Source organism: Mobula hypostoma, chromosome 6, assembly GCF_963921235.1.
Source record: "Mobula hypostoma chromosome 6, sMobHyp1.1, whole genome shotgun sequence".
Taxonomy (NCBI): Eukaryota; Metazoa; Chordata; class Chondrichthyes; order Myliobatiformes; family Myliobatidae; genus Mobula; species Mobula hypostoma.
In genome coordinates, this window is record NC_086102.1 from 100,768,329 (window position 1) to 100,792,577 (window position 24,249).

General features: G+C 41.7%; 1 long non-coding RNA gene across 1 annotated transcript; it reads right to left on the reverse strand.

Annotated features, from left to right (window-relative positions):
* Positions 1-531: 531 nt before the first annotated feature.
* On the reverse strand, positions 532-20,903 carry LOC134348243 (uncharacterized). The gene is made up of 2 exons (XR_010018380.1): positions 20,774-20,903; positions 532-640 (listed from the first exon to the last, which is right to left on the reverse strand). It is a non-coding gene; the product is annotated as an uncharacterized LOC134348243 (long non-coding RNA).
* Positions 20,904-24,249: the final 3,346 nt, after the last annotated feature.

Here is a 24,249-nt window from a genome sequence, read left to right on the forward strand (position 1 = left end):
GTGTTTCAGAGATTTCACTCATAAGTCAAAATCAGCAGTTTGTTTCTAATCTGATTGGAAAGGTACAGCACAGGAACAGGTCCTTCAGCTCACAATATCTGCACTGAATATATGCTAAATTAAACTATTTGTCTTCTGCATGTACATGATCCATTCCTTGCATATTCATGTGACTATCTTAATAGCCTCTTAAACACTATTGTTGTATCTACTTCCACCATTTGCCCCAATAATTTGCTTTAAACTTTCTTCTTCTGACCTTAAAGGCATGTTCTCTGTAACGTGATATTTAATTTTGAATGTGGATCTATATAGAGCAGGTGGTTAGGGAAAAAAAGAAAAACTTGTGTGTTATAAGTATCTTCCAGTTTTAAATAAACGGTAATACTAACTAATGGTCCATTAGAGACTCAGTTGCCCAGACTCTTTCTCAATCTTTCTCGCCATGAAATTGCACCTCACCAGCAAATTATTCACTGGAGTGTAACTAATCTACAGGATGAATGGGAAACTCTTCATCTTGCAGCAGAGTAACTCAAATCTTATTTATTCAACTACCACATCAGATGACATGAAATACTTTCGTAGTCACTCTTGCAATGAAGGAAATGCAGCAGCCAGTTTGAGTCCAGGAAGGTTTCTGTAAACAATTGTGATAATAACTGTTAAGTAAATTGGTAAATCAGTTTATTATTGTCACATATCCCAAAGTACAGTGAAAAATTTGATCTGCATACATTTATACAGATCAATTCATTACAACAGTGTATTCAGGTAGAGCATGGTAAAAGAACAGAGTGCAGAATAAAGTGTTACAAGGTATAGAAAAAGTGCATGCAGGCAGACAATAAGGTGCAGGGTCATAGGTAGATTGTGAGGTTAAGAGTCTATCTTATCGTACTAGGGATCCATTCAGTTGTCTTAAAACAGCAAGGCAGAAGGTGTTCTAGAGCCTGGTGGTATGTACTTTCAGGCTTTTGAATCTTCTCCCCAGTGGCAGAGGGGAGAGAGACAGTGTGTGTGGGGCCTTTGATTAACAGTGGAATAGAAGCTGTTCTTGAGCCTAGTGCTACGTGTTGAATTACATCTGCAATTCTATGCAGTATCTTGCGGTCACTGGAAAAACAGTCATGATGCATTTACGATATGTTGTGCACCCCAGAAAGTTCAATGGTTTATCGACAAAAAATGGTGAGAGTCAAAGGGGACATATCAAATTTCTTTAACCTCTTGAGGAAGTAGAGGCACTAGTGAGCTTTCTTGTTCATGGTGTCAGTATGGTTGACGAGGAAGGGTGATGTTCACTCCTGGAAACTTCAGGCTTTCATCTCACTTAACTTCAGCACTGTTGATGTAACCAGGAGTATATGAACCATATGAAGCCAATGACCATCTCTTTTGTTTTGCTGACATTGAGGAAAAGGCTGTTGTCATGACATAATGCCACTAGGTTCTCTATATCTCCTTCCTACTTTCATTAGTATTGGAGATACGCCCACCGCAGTGGTACCACATGCCTGTAAATGGAATTAGAATAGAATCTGGCCATACAGTTGAGAAGAGTAGGGAGCTGAAGATGCAGCCTTGTGGGGTGCCATTGTTGAGAATAATTGTTGGCGGAAATATTGTTGCATATCCTTATTGATTGAGATCAGCTGGTCAGGAAGTCAAGGAGCTATTTGCAAAGGGAGGTGTTGAGTCCCAGGGTCTAGGGCAGCCTTTCTCAACCTTTTTGCCCTGGATGAACCTTTAAGATGATTTTCAGGCCTCAGGAAACCCCTGCATAAAAATTATTATATGTCGAGCTCACGGTATGTAAGTTGTAGATATAATAATCCAAAAATAATTGTCAATGCTCTTTTGAGTAGAGAATGAATTTTTAGCCAACCTTTCTTGGAAAAAAATAGTTAAGTTTAGCTTGCCTTTCTTCAGAATCAGAATCAGATTTATTATCACTGGCACGTATCGTGAAATTAGTTAACTTAGCAGCAGCAGCAGTTTAATGCAATACAGGATATAGAAGAAAATCAATCAATCAATTATAGTATACATATATTGAATAGATTAAAATAGTTCAAAAAACAAATAATATATACTAAAAAAGTGAAGTTCAATGTCCATTTAGAAATCGGATGGCAGAGGGGAAGAAGCTGTTCCTGAATCATTGAGTGTGTGCCTTCAGGCTTCTGTACCTTCTACCTGATGGTAACAGTGAGAAAAGGGCATGCTCTGGGTGCTGGAGGTCCTTAATAATGGACGCTGCCTTTCTGAGACACCGCTCCTTGAAGATGTCCTGGGTAGTTTGTAGGCTAGTACCCAAGATGGAGCTGACTCTTTCTTGAAATAACTCTTTCTTTCTCCTTCATAAGTTTTAAAAACTCATAAGGCAAACATAATAAATTTCTCAACTCTGGGTCAAACTAAGTGCACACGGATTTCACCTCCAACTAAAATGAGATGATTTCTATCCTTGCTCTTGATGCTTGTTAAACAAGAAAAAGCTTGCTCACACATGTAAGAAGTTGAAAATTGCAGCAAAATGTTCAGCGGTTCAAAGGTTCAATTTAATGTCAGAGAAATGTATACAATATACATCCTGAAATGCTTTTCCTTCACAAAACATCCACGAAGACAGAGAGGTGCTTCAAAGAATAAACAACAGTTAAACATGAGAACCCTGAAGAGAGGCCTGCTTTCCTATGAATGGCAGGATACTCTTCTTTCACAGAAATCCAGAGCTTGTCCAGAGGCAGGTCAGTGAATCTCATCTTGAGTACATGATCAGACTGCCTCTCACAAAGTCTTTTCTCTCAAAGTCAAGTACTCAGGCTGAGCAGAAGATTCAGAGAAAGGGTCCCTCACCCAGTGATAGACTTGTGTTGAAAAGGAGGAAGTTACTGTTCAATTTTGTTCTGCAGTTCTTCCAGGTGGTTTTCAATAAGTCTTGAGACTTTCTGCCATCTTTTCTCACTTTCAAGCCAAACAGAAGTGGAAACATTTCAAGATTTCCTTTTGCAGCATGATTTTTTCCAAAGATTCAGCTTCTTTTTAAATCTAAGAATCTTGATACTTGAAGTCGAAGCATTTTCTCCAGGACTTTGCAGAGACTTGTTCAACTGATTCATATGATGAACAATGTCTGTTAAGTAGGCTAGTTTCTACAGCTATTCTTCATCTTCAAATCACTTAGTAAAATCTGCCCTATTTTCTTGAAAGTGTTCTTGCAATTCACCTTTTAGCTCAAACACCCTGTTGAGAATTCTTCCTCTGCTAAACTGTACGTAGCAGGGGATTGGTGTGCTCTTTGTCCAGGTTTTCACACCATTTTTTTAAAACATTCTCGAGTGAACTGGTCTTGCTAATAAATAACTTGCTTCCTGAGCTTTTTAATGACTGTGACCTTGAAAATTATTTTCAAAAGCTTTAATCTATTTGTTTTGAGATTCCAATAGTTGTTTAAAATAATCAGTACTTTTACATGTCATATGGCTGTAAGTGTCTTTTCAATTTTGCTGGAGCCATTGCTACAGTTGTAAGTTGTTTGCCACAGACTAGGCACAAGGGAATAGGACAACTTGGATCACCAGTCCATATAAAATCCATTAATAAGTAGTTCATTGTAAAGATATGGTACTGGCTGATTACTTTAGACCTGCCAACTGCCTTTGACTCCAGGACCCAGAAGAGGCTGGTGGACTTCTTCAGAGGCAATAGGAGGCAATGGGTAACTGTGGTCCTGAGACTTCCTATCACGGAAGGTGGCCAGTCAATGGTGTGTGCGTGCACCCAGCTGGCAGCTCTCCGCCTCAGGACCCTGCAGAGATACCTGTACAGTGACCACCCTCTGAGATGGCATGTGCTGGCGACGCACTTTCTCCGCCAGGGACACTGCGTGCAAGAGAGCATGTGGCTTCCAGTGGACAGTGTCAAATATGCCACTTTGAGGGAACTGCCTCGCTTTTACCGAGAACTGTTGAGGGTGTAGACTCATCCAAACAGGTTTCTCCTGCGCCCATGGAGGATGATGCTGTAGATACGAGGGGGGCTGGTCCCAATCCTATTACAGTGGGTGTTGAGGGGCCTTGGGGAAGTGGAAGGGTTCACCACCTGATGGGCTGGAAGTACTCGTTAGACCCAGGCCTCAGGATATCATGTGGGAGAGGGTCCCATACAAAGTGAGCTGTCTCGTGGAGATGCCCACTGTGACCTTCCAAGACATTCCAAAGCATTTCTTGTATAGGCTGCTCTTGCTACCTTTCACTTCCTTGCCTTCATCTAACAACCAGACTCACCTTGGCAGTCTGTTTCACCATCTGGCAGCGGAGGTGGTGAACAGTGAAAATCACTTTATAATTATATAGGGATCCTTCCTCTGTACATTGGGGACCTGGGGTGGAAGGTGTTGCATTGGGCAACAGGTTTTTTTAAGCATTAGAGTTAGGGTTACTGTTCATCTGTCCATTCTGTGGATGAGAGGAGTCAGTGTACCATGTTTATATAGAGTGTGAGAGGTTGCAGCCCCTGTTTAAGTATCTGAGGGGTCTGCTGCTCAGGTTCTGGTTGTACTTCAGCCTCATGCTCCTTGTATACAGGCACCCAGTACAGATGGGGTCAGGTCATGAGGAGGACCTACTGGTGGGTTTGCCCCTGTGCCTGGCCAAGATGGCCATTCATAGGTCTAGGCGGCAGAAGGTCAAGGGCTCTGCCAGAGCCAACTGCCTGACACTCTTTGGAGGATATGTTCATGCCTGGCTGTCTTTGGAAAGGAGTCTACAATGGGTGATTTCTGAGAGCGGTGGGCCCCCAGGGAATTGACTGTTTTGTAGACAGTAATAATCATATTTTAATTTGAATTTATTCACCGTCTTAAAAATACTTGATGTTTGTATTTTATGTACTTTGCGTATATAAACTTCTATAGTTTTGTAAAAAATGGACTTTTTGTGTCCATTGTTGCACTAGTGCAGTGAAATGACTCAGAAGATTGTAATTCTTCATCACTAACTTTATGTCACAGACCCCGTGAGGGGGATAAAGAACCAGAGATGGAAAACACTTTGGAGTCTCGTATTTCTATAAACTAATAATATTTATTAGTAACTACGCAATACAGTAATATAAATGTAAATAAATCAAACAGGTTAGCAATGATTATATTTAAAAATAAGTGTGGAATATATATGTATGAAAAAACCAAGCTTCATTAAGTCTGGGGTAAAAAGATACAGTCTTACGATGTTGAGTAAAGTTCAGTTCATGGTATTTAGTTGAGTAGTGATGGAGAGACAGAGGCAGAGAGAGAGAGAGAGAGAGAGAGACACACACAGAGAGAAAGAGAAAGAGAGAGAGAGAGGGAGAGAGAGGGAAAGAGAGGGAAAGAGAGGGAGAGGGAGGGAGAGGGAGAGAGAGTGTGTGTGTGTGTGTGTGTGTGTGTGTGAGTTGAGTCTTCAGGTGAGCTGATGCCGTCGATCTTCTCGTCATCCTCCGAAATCCTTTACAAGTCACCGACTGTGACTTTAACCAGGGGGACTGGTCTTCCTGTGGTGGAGCTATCACCCCGGCAAGGGTGGACACATAGACAACTCCCCACCAGTCAACCCCTTCTTTACCGTTGGATTGGCAATTTGGATTGATCCGCCTGATTGATCCTCCAAAAACCCACTTTCTCTGCGGGCACAACAATGCTCATTCAATGTCCAGATCATGTGTCCTGAGGTCTGTATCATCTGACCTCCCATTTAATTCTCTGTGCTGAGCATCACCTGTCATTCAAAGAGTCTCTCCCTCCTATGTCTGTAAAGGAGTGCACAAGCAGGCAACAAGTCCTTGGAAGAAATATCAACAATGTGTTGAAAATCATAACATCGAGTGTCCATTAATTAACACTGCCTTCGGTCACCATAGCGACTTACGAGCTGCTCGGTGCTGTCTCCAACTCCAAACAGTAAAAATCCAAAGTTATTTCCAATGCCTTAAAGTGACAGTCCAACTGTTGATCTTCATCTCTCTTTCTTTTCAAAAGCAACATATTGGTGGTAAATAACTGTCTCTCTCTCCTTTCCAAACAAACCATCAATGATGAATGTCTCTCTCTCTGTCTCTCTTAAGTCAGTTGCGGCTCATCAGGGGAAATTGGGGGAGGTAATTTGGGAGGGAGAGGCTGACATCATGGCCCAAGTTAGGTGAGTCCATTCAATAATTGGAAAACACACTTCATGCTCCTCATCAGCCTACCGTCCTTCCCTCCGTGCAATAGAGCACTCATCAATTATCAGCCTAAAGAACTCCCCTCCACTGTGCTCACCAAAAAGTGCTCAGCAATTATCAAGGGTTTATCACGCGTTTAAAAACTGAAAATGGACTCAAGCAAGTAAAACACGGTCCTACTGCGCACTGCCATACTGGGCTGAGAGTCCTTGAATGAGATTGCTAACGGGTCTGCTTGGTCATGTTGTGCAAAGTTCAAAAAACAATGTTTGTTTATTTTTTAATCACGATCTCTTGCGAAACCCCTCAGGGTCCACCAAACCCTGGTACAGGGTTTGGAGATATGTTTGCTTGGAATTATAGTATTGAAGGCAGAGCTGTAATCATTAAACAGTAGTCTAATGTAGGTGTCTTTATTATGCAGGTGCTCCAGGGATGAGCATAGGCTAAGGTAGCCAAGGTTTCAGTGTAAGTCAGGTTACAGTGGGTGAGGATTGACTGGGATGCTGAAATTGATGTGCATCATGACCAGCCAGAGCAATAAGTAATGGACAGGGTACTTGTCAGAATTCCCCTGCACTTTCTGTTAAGGTGGTTAATTTATTTAGTGCCATCAAATATTTAATTGGGTAATTTAACTTAACGATAGTGATAAAATAAGAAGCAGAGAAAATGCTCTGTGGTTCATTCTGAGAACAGTAATTAGTCCAGATCTGCAATCTTACTGGTTGTGAAATAATTCTCATGTTTTAGGATGATGACAACTTTCTCAAATAAGATCCCTGGAATATAGCAAAAGATGGGTTATAATTTTAGCTTTTATGTGTAGCTTTCATTGAACTGATATCTCTGAAACAGCATGTGGGATTTCTTTAGTATTTGGTCTATATTATTTAAACTACATTTGGCACATTTCTACAAAATGGATGAATACACTGAAGAGAATGTTGGTGCCACTTACCATTATATTTGCAATTCCAACTTACTATTGCTATTTACCGTAATATATTCTTCCCTTTATACTGTGCAATGTGCTTCCAGTTTTCACGTGAGTAATCAAGGATGCAAATTAAAGCAAAGATGTACTGCTGAGGCTTTATAAGGCATTGGTCAGAGTGTATCTGGAATACTATGAGCAGTTTTGGGTCCTTATCTAAGAAAAGATGCGCTGGCATAGGAGAGGATCCAGAGGAGGTTCAGGAGGATGATCCCAGGAATTAAAAGGTTAATGTATGAGGAGCATTTGATAGCTCTGGGCCTGTACTCGATGGAGTTTAAAAAAATGAGTGGGGATCTCATTGAAACATAATGAAAGGCCTAAATAGAGTGGATGTGGTACACATATTTCCTATAGTGGGACAGTTTAGGACCAGAGGGCACAGACTCAGAATAGGTGGACATCCATTTAGAACAGAGATGAGGAATTTCTTTAGCTAGAGGGTGGTGAATCTGTGGAATTCATTGTCATAGACAGCTTTGGAAGCCAGGTCACTGGGTATATTTAAAGCAGAGGTTGGTAGGATCTTCAGTAGTCAGGGCATCAAAGGTCACAGGAAGAAGGGAAGAATGGGGTTGAGAGGGATTATAAATCATCCGTGATGGGATAGCAGAGCAGACTCGATGGGCTGAATAGTCTAATTCTCTCCTATGTCTTATGGTCTTAACAAAGGTGTTGGGTTTCTCCAAAAGCCCCAGTATAACACATTTTGGTACATGATTGATCCCTCAAACATCAATATTGCTAAAAATGAATCATGCATAGTAGTGCTTATGCTATTTTACATGAGGGCATTTTAAAATTTGAAAATAATGTGTGATTAAATCAGTTAAAAGTTGTTTTATTCTGTTTCCGCACAAATCAAAGTAGCAAGGGGTCCAGTTTTTGGCAATAGATTACTGGCTTGTGTTAGAGAACTAAGATATCTTTTGAAAACTCTTTATTTAGGTATCTCTGAATGGTAGACACATTCTGGACTACCCGCATCGATTAGAAGATTGGAAGCCTGATACTGTTATGGTTTTTGGAGATATAGAAGTAGAAAGTATTGACGTTCTTAAACTTTGAATCTGAGACAAGGTAAATATGTTTAATCTCATGAATACAAAATTAAAGTAGTGAAGGGAAGATTATGTAAAGTAGTGCTGACAGCTTAATATCAGAATCAGATTCAGGTTTAATATCACCAGCATATGTCGTGAAATTTGTTAACTCTGCGGCAGCAGTACAGTTCAATACATAAGTAGTGCAAAAACAAAAATAAAGTAGTAGTGAAGTAGTGTTCATGGGTTCAATTTCCATTCAGAAATTGGATGGTAGAGGGAAAGAAGCTGTTCCTGAATCACTGAGTGTGTGTCTTCAGGCTTCTGTACCTCCTCCTGATGGTAACAATGAGAGGAGGGCATGGGGCATGTCCTGGGTAGTGGAAGCTGCTGATCTGAGGCATTTCCCCTTGGAGATGTCTTGGATACTACAGAGGCTAGTACCCATGATTGAACTGACTAATTTTACAACTCTCTGTAGCTTACTTCGATCCTGTGCAATAGCCCCCCCCCCTTAATTCCAGATGGTGATGCAGCCAGTCTGAATGCTTCTATGGTACATCTTTAGAAGTTTTTGAGATTTTTAGGTGACAAGCCAAATCTCCTCAAACTCCTGATGAAATGCAGCTGCTATCTTGTCTTCTTCATAGCTGCATTGATATCTTTGGACCAGGTTAGATCCCCAGGAACTTGAAATTGCTCTCTCCCTCCACTTCTGATCCCTCTGAGGATTGGTTTGTGTTTCCTTGTCTTACCCTTTCCGAAGTCCACAATTAGCTCTTTGGTCTTACTGATGCTGAGTGCAAGGTTGTTGCTGCGACCCTACTCAACTAGCTGGTATATCTTACTGCTGTACTCCCCCTCATCACCATTTGAGATTCTGGCAGCAATGGTTGTATCTCAGCAAATATATGGATGGCATTTGAGCTATACCTAGCCACATAGTCACGGGTATAGAGAAAGCAGAGCAGTGGTCTAAGCACACACCCCTGAGGTGTTGCAGTGTTGATTACGAGCGAGGTAAAGATGTTATTACCAATTTGCACAGATTGTGGTTTTCTGGTTAGGAAGTTGAGGATTCAGTTGCAGAGGGAGGTACAGAGTCCCAGGTTCTGTAGCTTTTCGATCAGGACTGTAGGACTGATGTTAAACACTGAGCTATAGTTAATGAACAGCATCCTGACATAGGTATTTGTATTGTCCATGTGATCCAAGGCTGTGTGGAGAGCCATTGAGATTGTGTCCATTGTAGACCGATTGTGGCGATAGGCAAACTGCAGTGGGTCTAGGTCCTTGCTGAGACAGGAGTTCATTTTAGCCATGACCAACTTCTCAAAGCATTTCATCACTGTAGATATGAGTGCTACTGGCAGATAGTCATTAAGGCAGCTCACACTGCTCATCTTGAGCACTGGTATAATGATTGCCCTTTTGAAGGAGGTGGGTACTTCTGACCACAGCAGTGAGATTGAAAGTATCTTTGAATACCCCCACTAATTAGTTGGCACATTTTCAGAGCCTTACCAGGTACTCCATTGGGGGTCTTTGCAAGCTTCACCCTACCGTCAGCCTCCAAGACGGAGATCACAGGGTTCAGGGATCTTACGGCTGTAGTTTTATCCTCCTTCTCAAAGCGAGCATGAAAGGCATTGAGCTTATCTGGTAGTGAAGCATCACTGCCGTTTATGATACTGGGTTTTGCTTTATAGGAAGTAATGGCCTGCAAACCCGGCCAGAGTTGAGATGTCGCCACCAGACTCACTCAGAATTGTTTCTTAGCTCCTGATATAGGCATACAAGTCATACCTGGTTTTTCATACAGGCTTGGGTCACCAGACTTAAATGCCACAGATCTAGCCCTTAGCAGACTACAAACTTCCTGATTCATCCATGGCTTTTGGTCTGGGAATGTACAGCAAGTTTTCATAGGCACACACTCGTCCACACAGGTGTTAATGAAGTCAGTGACAACTGCAGCGTATTGATCCAGACTTCAAGATGAATGCCTGAATACAGTCCAGTCCACCAATTCAAAGCAGTCCTTCAAGCACTCTTGTGCTTCCCTTGTCCATACCTTGGTCCTCAATACTGGTCAGTCTCCTGTCTATACTATAAATAACCATGCATGCTATGTGAAATGATTGGACTATTTTCCAGTATTTTTCCAATACTCTTATTTCTGAAATCTTAATTGCTGGTGTCATTTAGTATGTAGGAATATGCAGTCTGTGAAAGATATGTCCATGAACAGTTACAAATCAGCTTAGCTTTGAAGGAATGGTTAAAATATGGAAATAAATTTAAATCATCCTAAAAGTACAGACTGGACTTTCACTGCTTAGTTGGGTGTAGAAAGGATAACAAATGTAAAGCTACTCACTTTACATCGCAAACATTAAAATGCATTATTTTTTTATATTCACAAACTTAGATAAGTTGCCCTTGTAACAAGTTTTTCAAATATATAATTGATGTGATATAGAAAGAAAGAAATGCACTCCACATTTGGGCACCCATCATTCATACTATATATTCACACTGTTAAGATACTTGAGAAACATGAAATTAGCATCATCAGTGGTTCATTAGTTCCGGCTTGATTGCTGACCTGAGTATTACTGAGGAAATTAAGAGAAAGGCTGCTCCCATCTGGAAACACATGGGATTTCATGTAGAAGAACACGGCAGTTAAATGCAAAAGTTACCAGAATCATGGAATACAAGCTTAATATCGAGCATATCATCTGCAAGTTTTCTGATGGCACTCTGGTTTTCTGAGGGTCTGAATTATCAGCAGAAGTTGGGCAGATTGGGACTTAATTGAGGGGTGGCCATGTAGTGGTGTATAAAAGCAGGAGAGATAGAGACAGGATGAGTGCACATGGTCTTTTCCCTGGGGAGGAGGAACAAAACTTGGAGGGCATAGGATTAAAGTGAGAGGTGAAAGATTCAAAAGGGAATTGAAGAACAACTTCATGCAGAGGGTGATGCATATTTGGAATGAGCTACCAGAGGAATTGTTTAAGACAGGTACAATAATAACATTTAAAAGACATTTTATTAGGAGGGACATGGGCAAATCCTGCTTCCGTCTGGCAAATGGTACTGCATCATTGCGGCCAGGACCAACAGGATATGGTACAGCTTCTTTCTACAGGCCACTAGACTTGTAAATCCACATGTCTGTATATTGTGACAGAGTCATTACGCAAATATGTTTACTCTATCATGTTCTGGGATGGATGTGAGATTTAAATAAATTCCAAGTTCAAATTCAAATGAGACTAACTTCGTGGGCACTATGATCAACATGAACAAGTTGGGCCAAGTGGCCCATTTCTATGCAAACACGAGAAAATCTGCAGATGCTGGAAATTCAAGCAACACACACAAAATGCTGGCGTTCCACCAGCATTTTGTGTGTGTTGGCCCATTTCTATGCTGACTCTGATCAAGCTGAGTGGAAATGAAAGTTTGGATGAAGGTGCAAAGTGACTTCAAGAGGATATGGAAAAGTGAATGGCAATGTTGTGGCAGGTAGGCTATAATGTGGAAAAATGTGAAGTTATCTACTTCAGTATTTTTCTTCAGGTGGTAAGAGATTGAGAAATGCTGACATTCAAAGTATATGCTGTACACAAGTAAGTGAACGCTAAAATGCAGTTTCAGCAAGTAATTTGGGAGGCAATTGGTATGGTGGCATTTATTTATTACAAGAGGATTTGAGTAAAAGCATAAAATTGTACAATGGCAATTATTTAGCTCGTTGGTGATATCATACCTGAAGTTTTTTTTAAATACAGTTTTGATTCTCTAATCTAAAGATGGATGTACCTGAGGAAAGGCAGTAATGATTCACTGGACTGGTTCCTGGTATTGTTGTTTTGTCATATTAGGAGGAATAGTTAAGGGCATTTTTCTCCAGAGTTTAGATGAATGACAGGTGACCTCAGACATAACAAAATCTTAGAGGGCTTGATAGATAGATTTGGAGGGGATGTTTTATCCTGGCTGAGTAGCCACAGTTTAAAAAAGGAAGATGTTGGAGTCAATTGTTAAGGATATGGTTTCGGGGTACTTGGAGGCACATGATAAAATAGGCATGGTTTCCTCAAAGGAAAAGCTAGGCTGACAAATCTGTTGGAATTCTTTGAGCAAGATAGACAAAGGAGAATTGGTGGATGTTATGTACTTGTATTTTCAGAAGGACTTTGACAAAGTGTCATGTGTGAGGCTGCTTAACAAGTTGCAAGCCCATGGTATTACAAGAAAGATTCTAGCATGGATAAAGGCAGTGGCTGATTGGCAGGAGGCAAAGACCGAATAAAGGAAGCCTTTTCTGGTTGGCTGCCTATGACTAGTGGTGTTCCACGGGGGTCTGTGTCCAAAGGGGAATATGTCAATGACTTAGGTGACAGAATTGATGGCTCTGTGGCAAAGCTTGCAGTTGATACAAAGATAGGTGAAGGGCATGTGGTTTTGAGGAAGTAGAGTGGCTTCAGAAGGACTTAACACATTGGGAGAATGGGCAAAGAAGTGACAGATGAAATAGAGTGGTGAGAAGTATATGGTCATGTACTTTGGTAGAAGAAATAAAAACAGACTATTTTCTAAATGGAGAGAAAATTCAAATATTTACGGCAAGAAGAGATTTGGGGAGTTTTGACATCGGTGGTTGGGAAGTTGTTGGAGTCGATTGTCAAGGATGAGGTTACGGAGTACCTGGAGGCATATGACAAGATAGGCAGAATTCAGCTTGGTTTCCTTAAAGGAAAATCCTGCCTGACAAACCTGTTATAATTTTTTGAGGAAATTACAAGTAGGCTAAACAAGGGAGATGCAGTGGATGTTGTATATTTGGATTTTCAGAAGGCCTTTGACAAGGTGCCACACATGAGGCTGCTTAACAAGATAAGAGCCCATGGAATTACGGGAAAGTTACATATGTGAATAGGGCATTGGCTGATTGGCAGGAAACAGAGAGTGGGAATAAAGGGATCCTATTCTGGTTGGCTGCTGGTTACCAGTGGTGTTCCACAGGGGTCCGTGTTGGGGCCACTTCTTTTTACGTTGTACATCAACGATTTGGATTATGGAATAGATGGCTTTGTGGCTAAGTTTGCTGATGATACAAAGATAGGTGGAGGGGCCGGTAGTGCTGAGGAAACAGAGTCTGCAGAGAGACTTGGATGGATTGGAAGAATGGGCAAAGAAATGGCAAATGAAATATAAGCAACACACATCAAAGTTGCTGGTGAACGCAGCAGGCCAGGCAGCATCTCTAGGAAGAGGTACAGTCGACATTTCGGGCTGAGACCCTTCGTCAGGACTAATTGAAAGAAGAGCTAGTAAGAGATTTGAGGGGGAGGGGGAGATCCAAAATGATAGGAGAAGACAGGAGGGGGAGGGATGGAGCCAAGAGCTGGACAGTTGATTTGCAAAAGGGATATGAGAGGATCATGGGACAGGAGGCCTAGGGAGAAAGAAAAGGGGGAGGAGGGAAAACCCAGAGGATGGGCAAGGGGTATAGTGAGAGGGACAGAGGGAGAAAAAGGAGAGAGAGAAAAAGAATGTGTGTATAAAAATAAATAACAGATGGGGTACAAGGGGGAGGTGGGGCATTAGCAGAAGTTTGAGAAGTCAAACCTCCTTAGGACACCCCACCTCCCCCTCGTACCCCATCCGTTATTTATTTATATACACACATTCTTTTTCTCTCTCTCCTTTTCCTCCCTCTGTCCCTCTCATTATACCCTTGCTCATCCTCTGGCCCCCCCCCCCCACTTTTCTTTCTCTCTAGGCCTCCTGTCCCATGATCCTCTCATATCCCTTTTGCCAATCAACTGTCCAGCTCTTGGCTCCATCCCTCCCCCTCCTGTCATCTCCTATCATGTTGGATCTCCCCCTCCCCTCCCACTTTCAAATCTCTTACTAGCTCTTCTTTCAGTTAGTCCTGATGAGGGGTCTCGGCCCGAAATGTCAACTGTACCTCTTCCTAGAGATGCTGCCTGGCCTGCTGCATTCACCAGCAACTTTTGTGTGCTGCTCGAATTAACAGCATCTGCAGATTTCCTCGTGTTTGCATTTTTAAATGAAATATAATGTTGGAAAGTGTATGGTTATGCACTTTGGCAGAAGAAATAAACGGGCAGACTATTATTTAAATGGGGAGAGAATTCAAAGTTCTGAGATGCAATGGGACTTGAGAGTCCTCGTGCAGGATACCCTTAAGGTTAACCTCCAGGTTGAGTCGGTGGTGAACAAGGTGAATGCAATGTTGGCATTCATTTCTAGAGGAATACTTTATACTTTATTGTCACCAAACAATTGGTACTAGAACATACAATTATCACAGCGATATTTGATTCTGCGCTTCCTACTCCCCGGATTACAAATGTTAAATATTAAAAATAGTAAAAATTACTAAATATTAAAATTTTAAATTATAAATCATAAATAGAAAATAGAAAAGTGGAAAGTAAGGCAGTGCAAAAAAACCCAGAGGCAGGTCCGTATATTTGGAGGGTACAGCCCAGATTGGGTCAGGATCTGTCAGCAGTCTTATCACAGTTGGAAAGAAACTGTTCCCAAATCTGGCCGTACGAGTCTTCAAGCCCCTGAACCTTCTCCCGGAGGGAAGAGGGACGAAAAGTGTATAGGAGCAGGTATGTGATGTTGAGGCTCTATAAGGCACTGGTGAGACCTCACTTGGAGTACCGTGGGCAGTTTTGGTCTCCTTATTTAAGAAAGGATGTGCTGACATTGGAGAGGGTACAGAGAAGATTCACTAGAATGATTCTAGGAATGAAACGGTTAACATATGAGGAAAACGTTTGTCCGCTCTTGGATTGTATTCCTTGGAGTTTAGAAGAATGAGGGGAGACCTCAGAAACATTTCGAATGTTAAAAGACATGGACAGAGTGGATGTGGCAAAGTTGTTTCCCATGATGGGGGAGTCTAGTACGAGAGGCATGACTTAAGGATTGAAGGGCACCCATTCAGAACAGAGATGCAAAGAAATTTTTTTTAGCCAGAGGGTGGTGAATCTGTGGAATTTGTTGCCACAGGCAGCAGTGGAGGCCAAGTCATTGGGTGTATTTAAGGCAGGGATTGATAGGTATCTGAGTAGCCAGGGCATCAAAGGTTATGGTGAGAAGGCGGGGGAGTGGGACTAAATGGATCAGCTCATGATAAAATGGCGGAGCAGACTCAATGGGCCAAATGGCCGACTTCTGCTCCTTTGTCTTATGGCCTTGTCTTTTCTTATGGAGTTCTTGTGCAGGATTCCTTAAAGGTTGATTTGCAGGTTGAGTTGGTGATAAGGAAGCTGAATGGAATGTTAGCATTCATTTCAAGAGGACTAGAATATAAAAGCAAGGATGTAATATTAAGGCTTTATAAAGCACTGGTGAGGCCTCACTTGGAGTGTTGTGAGCAGTTTTGGGCCCCTTATCTCAGAAAGGATGTGCTGACACAGAGGGTTCAGAGGAGGTTCATGAAAATGGTTATGGTATTGAAAGGTTTGTCATATGAAGATCGTTTGATGGCTCTGGTCCTGTGACTGGAATTCAGAAGAATGAGGGGTGACTTCATTGAAACCTATTGAATATTGAAAGGGTGGATGTGGAGAGCATGTTTCCTATGGTGGGGGAGTCCAAGACCAAAGGACACAGCCTCAAAATTGAGAGGTGTCCTTTTAGAATGGAGATGAGAAATTTCTTTAGCCAGAGTGGTAAATCTGTGGAATTTGTTGCCACAGCCAGCTGTGGAGGCCAACTCATTGAATACATTTAAGGCAGAGGTTGATAGATTCTGGATTAGTCAGGACATGAAAGGATTTGGGGAGAAGGCACGAGATTGGGGCTGAGAGGAAAAATGGAACAGCCATGATGAAATGGCGGACAGAGCAGACTCGATGGGCCAAATGGCCTTAAATTCTGCTCCTATATCTTATGGTCTTATGAGATGTTTAGAACTGAAATAAAGAGGAATTCCAATACTTAAAGAATGGTAGATCTTTGGAATTCTCTAGCCTGTAAGGCTATGGGCATTGATTCCATTCAAAGCTGTGAGAAATTTCTTGTTAATAGATGAATCGAGAAATATATGGGCTAGGTCAGAAAAAGAGAGCTGGGGTAGAAGGTTAGTTGTGATCTTGTTGAATGGCAGAGCATGCTTGAGGGACTGAATTACCTTTTCTTGCTCCTATTTTTTATGGTAGCCCACTTCCATTAATCTCTATTGTAGTGCCATTTGCCTTGTACTGTACTTATCTCCAATTCATTATAGTATAATTATAGACTTTATTTATAATCAATTAATTTGTAATTTGTTACATTGGAATTAAACAGTGCATTTATATTAATTTGCTATACTGCAATTAACAGTTCAGTTATAATATGTTATACTGCAATTAAATGTTACATTTGTATTCAGTTTGTAAATTCCTCGCCTTGTATACCCAAACCTTCCATAGTAGTGTTAACACATACAAACTGCTGGAAGAAATCAGCAAGGTTGAATTACACATCAGGTTTAAAGGTGAATAAACAGTCAACTTACAGAGCCTCTGCCACTTTCCTTTCGAATCCTGATGAGGGTCTCGGCTCAAAATGTCGACCACTTATTCCCCTCCATAGATGTTGTCTGACATACTGAGTTCCTCCAGCATTTATTTTATGTGTAGTGCTCAAGATTTCCAGCATCTGCAGAATTTCATGTGTTTCTAGCAGTATTAAGTTTTCATTTAAAAAGAAATCCATTAAAATCTGCAACTGCTGCATTTCCAATGTGAGGTTGGAAATGAGGCCAGACACCTATGCATGCCAAAATTGCTGCAGGCTATTCATAAAAATCCTGGGCTCATTTAATTTAAATAATATTGCTAAGTATAAAGCCAGGAGCTGTTCAGCAAGAAATTTAATAGATCGGCACTTTAGTTGCTCACCAGAAGTTGTTGCCCTGTTAGTATGGGATTAATAAATAATATTTTTTTCTAATCCAGAATTTATGACCACTTTGCTACCCAATCTATTACACTGTTCATAACTTGCATGTTCCTAATTTTTCATACCACCTTTTATCCAATATGTGCATATATTGTACCACAGTTCAGTTCCCCAGGTATATCCATTTTATTGCTTACTGGTAACCTCAAACTCTGTTTCTCAATTTATTACTTTTCCATTTAAACTCTGCATTTATCACCACTCTAAATGTATATCCATTATGTTAAAACCATTAATCTCTTACAAGTATTTTAATTGCATAATTATTTTTGCACCTAATTATCACATTGTGATTAGACATGGCACACATACCAACTATTTACAGTGCAATTAATCTCATGCATGTATACTCAGTTATCACGATCATTAAACTCCACGTGTCCCTAATTTATTACTCTATTATTAATGTTACACATTCAATTAATTTCAAATTTAATGCACAAACATTAATCTAATGTGTTTCATTACAGTCATTAAACTCTGCATTTATTTCCACTTCATGACAGTATCATTAACCATTATATTAATACTCAATTTATTACATTATCTTGCAATGGGCATTGCCATTAATGTCATGTTTACCTTCTCCCTTTCCCTCAATCTTCTAGAAAAGCAGCTGGATGAATCCTACAAAGCAAGGTTGAATTACACAACAAGAATAAAAGAACAAGAATTTCATCCTTTTTATTTCGGGAAATGTTTATTTGTGTGACTTCCCTTCTGTTTATTACGAAGCAGATATTGGTTACTTTAAATATAAAGGAATGAAAGGGAGCTGTGTTGTGTTTGTTGAAGAGTTACTTCCATTTGGCTTCAGTATTTAATCTACACAATTTTCTGTTAGTTTGTTGAAATAAACTTTAACAAACTTACTGCATGCACTTTTGTCTTTATTTACAGGTTTTTTTGTTTAATTCAAAACAAGTCTTACTTGAGAGAGAGATCCAAATTTAAAGAGGAAACAGACTGGCCTTAAAAAAAATGCGGGTAAAATGGAATGGATTGTCTTCAAAATTTTAATTTCCAAAACAAAAAATAACAAAAAGGACAAATATTTTAACAAGTTAGTGGAGTGAATTATCGAAGAACATGTGATATAGATTTTGAGATCAGCATCTGTAATGAGAGAAATGGTAGCCTGTAACAAAGAGTGCAATTCAAGAGATCTGGCAGAAGTGGAAGCAATAATTCTCAGCCAAAATGGGTTCATGAAAGGCAGGCTTAGTGGAATGCTCCGAGGTATAATAACTGATCCTCTTTGTATCTTGACTTTCAAAAAGTCTCTTACAAGAGACTTACAGTTAAAGTGAAAGTGCTGAAGATCAAGGAGTAAATCATAGATGATGAATTAACAAGATAATTTGAAACATACTGGAGTTAGCAAGTAAATTGTTCTAACTGGGCTAGTATAATTGATGGACTCTTCTACCATCAACACAGAGACTATCATTTCACATTTGCTTGTTAATTGTTTCATTGGTTACTTTATGTGTGGCTAATTGTGTGGCAAGGCAAAATTCCGGAGAATTTTGCTAATGAAATATACCTAGCAGGTGCTTAACTGCAATCTTCAATTTTACCTTCTGAAGGACCAAATTGTTTCTCACCCTGACCCCCACTATTATCGCCAGGAGTTGAAACATTTTCTGCTAGCAATTGGTATCTTACTACTAAAGTAGAAAATTAGATAAAGTGATGAGCAGGATTTGAATAGAAGATTATGCTCATATACGAGGGGTGATTGATAAGTTCGTGGCCTAAGGTAGACGCAGTCAATTTTAGAAAACCTAGCACATTTATTTTTCCAACATAGTCCCCTCCTACATTTGTACACTTAGTCCAGCGGTCCTGGAGCATACGGATCCCTTCTTTGTAGAAGTTGGCGTCGTGGACCTCCAGAAAGTGGTCCACAGTAGTGGTGATTGATAAGTTTGTAGCCCAAGGTAGAAGGAGATGAGTTGTACAGTCTCGGTACATGCACTTGCAGTTCAACTCCTTGAGTGATTATGCAGAAAGTTTGAAGTTAAAAACTCATCTCTTTCGTCCAGACTTACCAATCAGCCCTGCTGCGGACGCTTTTGGAGGTCCAAGATCCGAATGCTCCACGACTGCTGGATTAAGTGCGTAAATGTAGGAGGGAACAATGTTGAAAAATAAATGTGCTAGGTTTTCTAAAATTGACTCCTTCTACCTTAGGCCACAAACTTATCAATCACCCCTCATACATTCAGCAGCCACTTTATTAGGTACAGGAGTGGAACCTGATGTGGTCTTCAGCTGTTGTAGTCCAACCATTTTATGTCACAAGGGCGGCTGGAAACAGACCCAAATGCAACACACAGACACTGAAGTACAAGGAACAGGACTTGACAAGAGTAAGGACGTGTCAGGATTCAGGCAAGGAGCAGAGACAAGAGCACAGACTTGAGCGAGGAAAAGCGGGACCAGGACTAGGAACCATGGACTAGGAGACAAAGCTTGGACTCTGAGCCCGAGACTCGACAAGGACACAGAACCCATGTCTTGCCTTGGGCTCGGACCCCAGACCAGGCAAGGACATGGCTTGGCCGCAGGCTGGGGGCTTGGGACTTGAGGCTGGCGGCTTGGGGCTCGGGGCTCGGCCGGGGGCCGGGGACTTGAAGTACAGCCAGAAGCTGGGCGCTTGGGGCTCGGCCGGGGGCTCGGGGCTCGTCGCTCGGCCCGAGGCCGGGGGCGTGGGGCTTGGGGATCAGCCGGAGTCTGCGTTCTTGGGGCTCGGCCGGGGTCATGGGGCTCGGCTGGGGACTGGAGGTTCGGCCGGAAGCTGGGCGCTCGGGGCTTGGGGCTGCGGGATCCTCGAGGCCGGGGTTCTAGGAGCTTGGGGCTGCGGGATCCTCGAGGCCGGGGTTCTAGGAGCTTGGGGCTGCGGGATCCTCGAGGCCGGGGTTCTAGGAGCTTGGGGCTGCGGGATCCTCGAGGCCGGGGTTCTAGGAGCTTGGGGCTGCGGGATCCTCGAGGCCGGGGTTCTAGGAGCTTGGGGCTGCGGGATCCTCGAGGCCGGGGTTCTAGGAGCTTGGCTGCGGGATCTTCATCTTGTAATGCAGAGGCTGATAACTCAGAGGCTGGAGCTGAGAGACCAACTGGGAACTGAACATTAACATAGAGCCGGGACTTGTCCTTCAAAAAGCAGGCTCATCGTTAACACAACACTAACATGAGATAGGACAGAACATAGATATAGAGCCAGGACTTATCCTAAGACGTGCCAGGACTCATCTTCTCCACACCAAGGTGGGACAGGTCCACCTGTTGGGTAATGGCAGGATGACCAGACTTACCCAACAGAGACAAAGACAAGATATGTTCCCCCACAGGGCAACAGCAAGACAGCCTGACTTAGCCCACAGAGGCAAGGACAAGACATGACCCCCCCCCCACAGGGCAACGGCAAGACAGCCTGACTTACTCCACGGAGGCAAGGACAAGACATGACCCCCCCCCCACCCCCACAGGGCAATGGCAAGACAGCCTGACTTACCCCACAGAGGCGAGGGCAAGAAGAGACAAACACCAACACAGTTCCATCTCTGCTCCAGGTTAGCTCCAAGTCTCAGTTCAGCCAGCAACCTCAGCTGGCTACAGAAACAGCTGGATCCATACTACAAAGACTACTCCAACAAGTGGCAACAAAGCTCCATGAAGCAGTGGTCCTCCAACCAGGCCTAGTTTCACTAGCTTTCCAGCAGCAGGTTACTCCAAGAGAGACTGACAAGCAAAACAGTAGCCCACACACAATCCCAAGGCTACTTATATTGTAAGCCCAAAGATGGGAATCAGGTGCCTTTGATTTAGTCAAACAAGGGACAGCTGGAAGACCCGGAGTCCTGAGTCCATGGACCGGACCATGAACCGGAATGCGGACTTCACGGATCGGAGCATGACATTTTAAGATTTCACACATACGTTCAGCAATGCTCTTCTGTATAACCACTGTTGCAGAAGAGCATCTTTGAGGTGTGAGATGTCTGTAATTGAATTACTGTCACCTTCCTATCAGCTTGAACCAGTCTAGCCATTCTTCTCTGACCTCTGTCATTAATGAGGGATTTTCACACATGGAACTGCTGCTCACTGGATTTTTTTTGTTTCTCGCAACATTCTCTGTAAACTCAAGAGATTGCTGTGCATGAAAATTCCAGGAGATTAACAGTTTCTGAGATATTCAAACCAGCCTGTCTGACATCAACTATCATTCCATGGTCAAATTCACTTAGATCACATTTCTTCCCCATTCTGATGTTTGATCTGAACAACAACTGTATGATTTTATGCATTGAATTGCTGCCACATGATTGACTGATTAAATATTTGCATTAATGAGCAGGTGTACCTGTGTACCAAATCAAGTGGCCACTAATTGGATTTACTGTAGATGATTTAGGAATATGTGTGTGAAGCACAAACAGCAATATAAATCGAACTGACTAAATGGACTTTTTTTGTTCCAAATATGTTCTGTTCTAAACAAAAATTAAGTTGAGTGTTTCTGTGAATACTGCTTATGTGATGCCATGATGCTGCTGCGAGTAAGTTTCACTTATACATGTGACAATAGGCTGGAGTTTGATTAATTCAGCTGTCTGTCGATATCGTGTGCAAAGCAGAACAGCTCAGTAGTGGATTACATGGTTGAAGCTTTTTCTAATTGTAAACTGGAGGATAACTTCTGATTCTTTAACATATTTGATTTCACCTGCAAGACCCACTATTTTAAACAAACTAAACTAAATGTACCAAAGTAAAGCATCAAATCTGGGCAATGAAAAAAACCACTGGAATATATCCATTGAAAAAAACAGTGCTACTTATGGCTCTGTTTGAAATGTATTGAAATAAATAACAATAGATTAAGGAGTTGTAGGTTAAACACAGCATTCTAAAATATTACAGTTACAAGCTGATTAAGTTGTTATTACTTAGGTGGTGTGGTGTCAAAACATTGAGTCACATAAGTACCGGTGTGGACACAGACAAGCAGAAAATAATGTCAAGGATCACCGTTGTACATTTCCTAACTAATAATTATAGAAAATAACATATGCAAAAGCAAGGGCATATAATAGAGCAAAAATTAGTGGGAAATTAGAGGATGGAAGCTTTTAAAAATCAACAGAAGGCAACTGAAAAAACTGTAAGGAGGGAAAAGATGAAATATAAAGGTAAGCCAGCCAATAATATCAAAGACCATAAGGTATAGGAGCAGAATTAGGCCATTTGGCCTATTGAGTCTGCTCTGCCATTCCACCATGGCTGATCCATTTCCCTCTCAGCCCCAGTCTCCTGCCTTCATGCGCTGACTAATCAAGAACCTATCAACTTATGCCTTAATATACTTAATGACTTAGCCTCCACAGCCACCTGGGGCAATGAATTCCACAGATTCACCACTCTCTGGTGAGGGAATTTCTGCTCATCTCCGTTCAAAATTGACATCCCTCTATTCTGAGGCTGTGTCCTCTGACTCCTCCACCATTGGAAACATCCTTTCCACATCCACTCTATTGAGGCCTTTGAATATACAAAAGGTTTCAGTGAGATCCCTTCTCATTCTTCTGAATTCCAGTGAGTACAAGCCCAGAACCATCATATGTTAAGCCTTTCAATCATGGAATTGTTTTTATGAACTTCCTTTGAACTCTTTCCAATGACAGCATATCATTTTGTAGACGAGAGGCCCAAAATTGCTCACAATACTCCAACTGAGGCCTTATCAGTGCCTTATAAAGCCTCAAAATTACATCCTTGCTTTTATATTCCAGTTTTCTTCCCAGCTTGAGTTAGCCTTCCCATCACCTAACCCAACCTGGAAATTAACCTTTAGGGAATCCTGCACGAGGTCTCCCAAGACTCCTTGCATCTTAGATTTTTGAATTTTTTTTTCTCCATTTAGAAACTAGTCTGCACTTTCATTTCTTCTACCAAAGTGCATGACCATACACTTCCCAACGCTGTATTCCATCTGCTACTTTTGTGTAGCACTGCCCGTCAGGGCAGCAATGAAGGTTCACCATCTTTGATGGTGTTCATGGCTTCCTTCATCAATTCAGTAGATGGGTTTTCAGTACTGTAAGTCATGCAAGTCCCAGGTGGAGACTCGGGAATACCATCGCACTCAGGTGCAGAAGAATTCTTCATTCCTGTTTCCATAACAATTTTGTTTAACCATTCAGGATTGTTAGCCCTGAGCTGATCCCCTGAACCCGGAGGACTGGTGGATCACTCTTAGTCTGGCCTCTACCCTTTGACCTGTTTAGCATGGGTGACCCTACCAAGAGCCAAAGCATACAGCCCCAACTCCAGCCAACCTAGCCCTCTGGGTCATTGAGGCACACAAGCTTCCAAACCACAAGGTTATGGCTGTCCGGCCACTTCTTTGACCATTTCTTTCCTTTTCTTCGGTATTCACTAAGAAGGATATTGAATTGGGTAAGATAAGAGAAACAGGTAGGGAAGTTATGGAAACTATGATGAAGAAGAGTAAGTACTGGAGCCTTTAGGGAATATAAAAGTGGATAAGTCTCCGTGTCCTGACAGGATATTCCCTAGGGCCTTGAAGTAAGTTAGTGTGAAAATAACAGAGGGCTCGGACAGAAATATTTCAAATGTTATTAGAAATGGGCATGGTGCTGGAGGATTGGCGTATTGCTCATGTTGTTTCATTGTTTAAAAAGGGTTCTAAGAGTAAACCTAGCAATTATCGGCCTGTGAGTTTGACATCAGTGGTGGGTAAATTGATGGAAAGTATTCTTAGGGATGGTATATATAATTATCTGGATAGACAGGGTCTGATTAGGAACAGTCAACATGGATTTGTGCGTGGAAAGTCATGTTTGACAAATCTTATTGAATTTTTTAATGAGGTTACTAGGAAAGTTGACGAGGGTAAAGCGGTGGATGTTGTCTATATGGACTTCAGTAAGGCCTTTGACAAGGTCCCACACGGAAGGTTGGTTA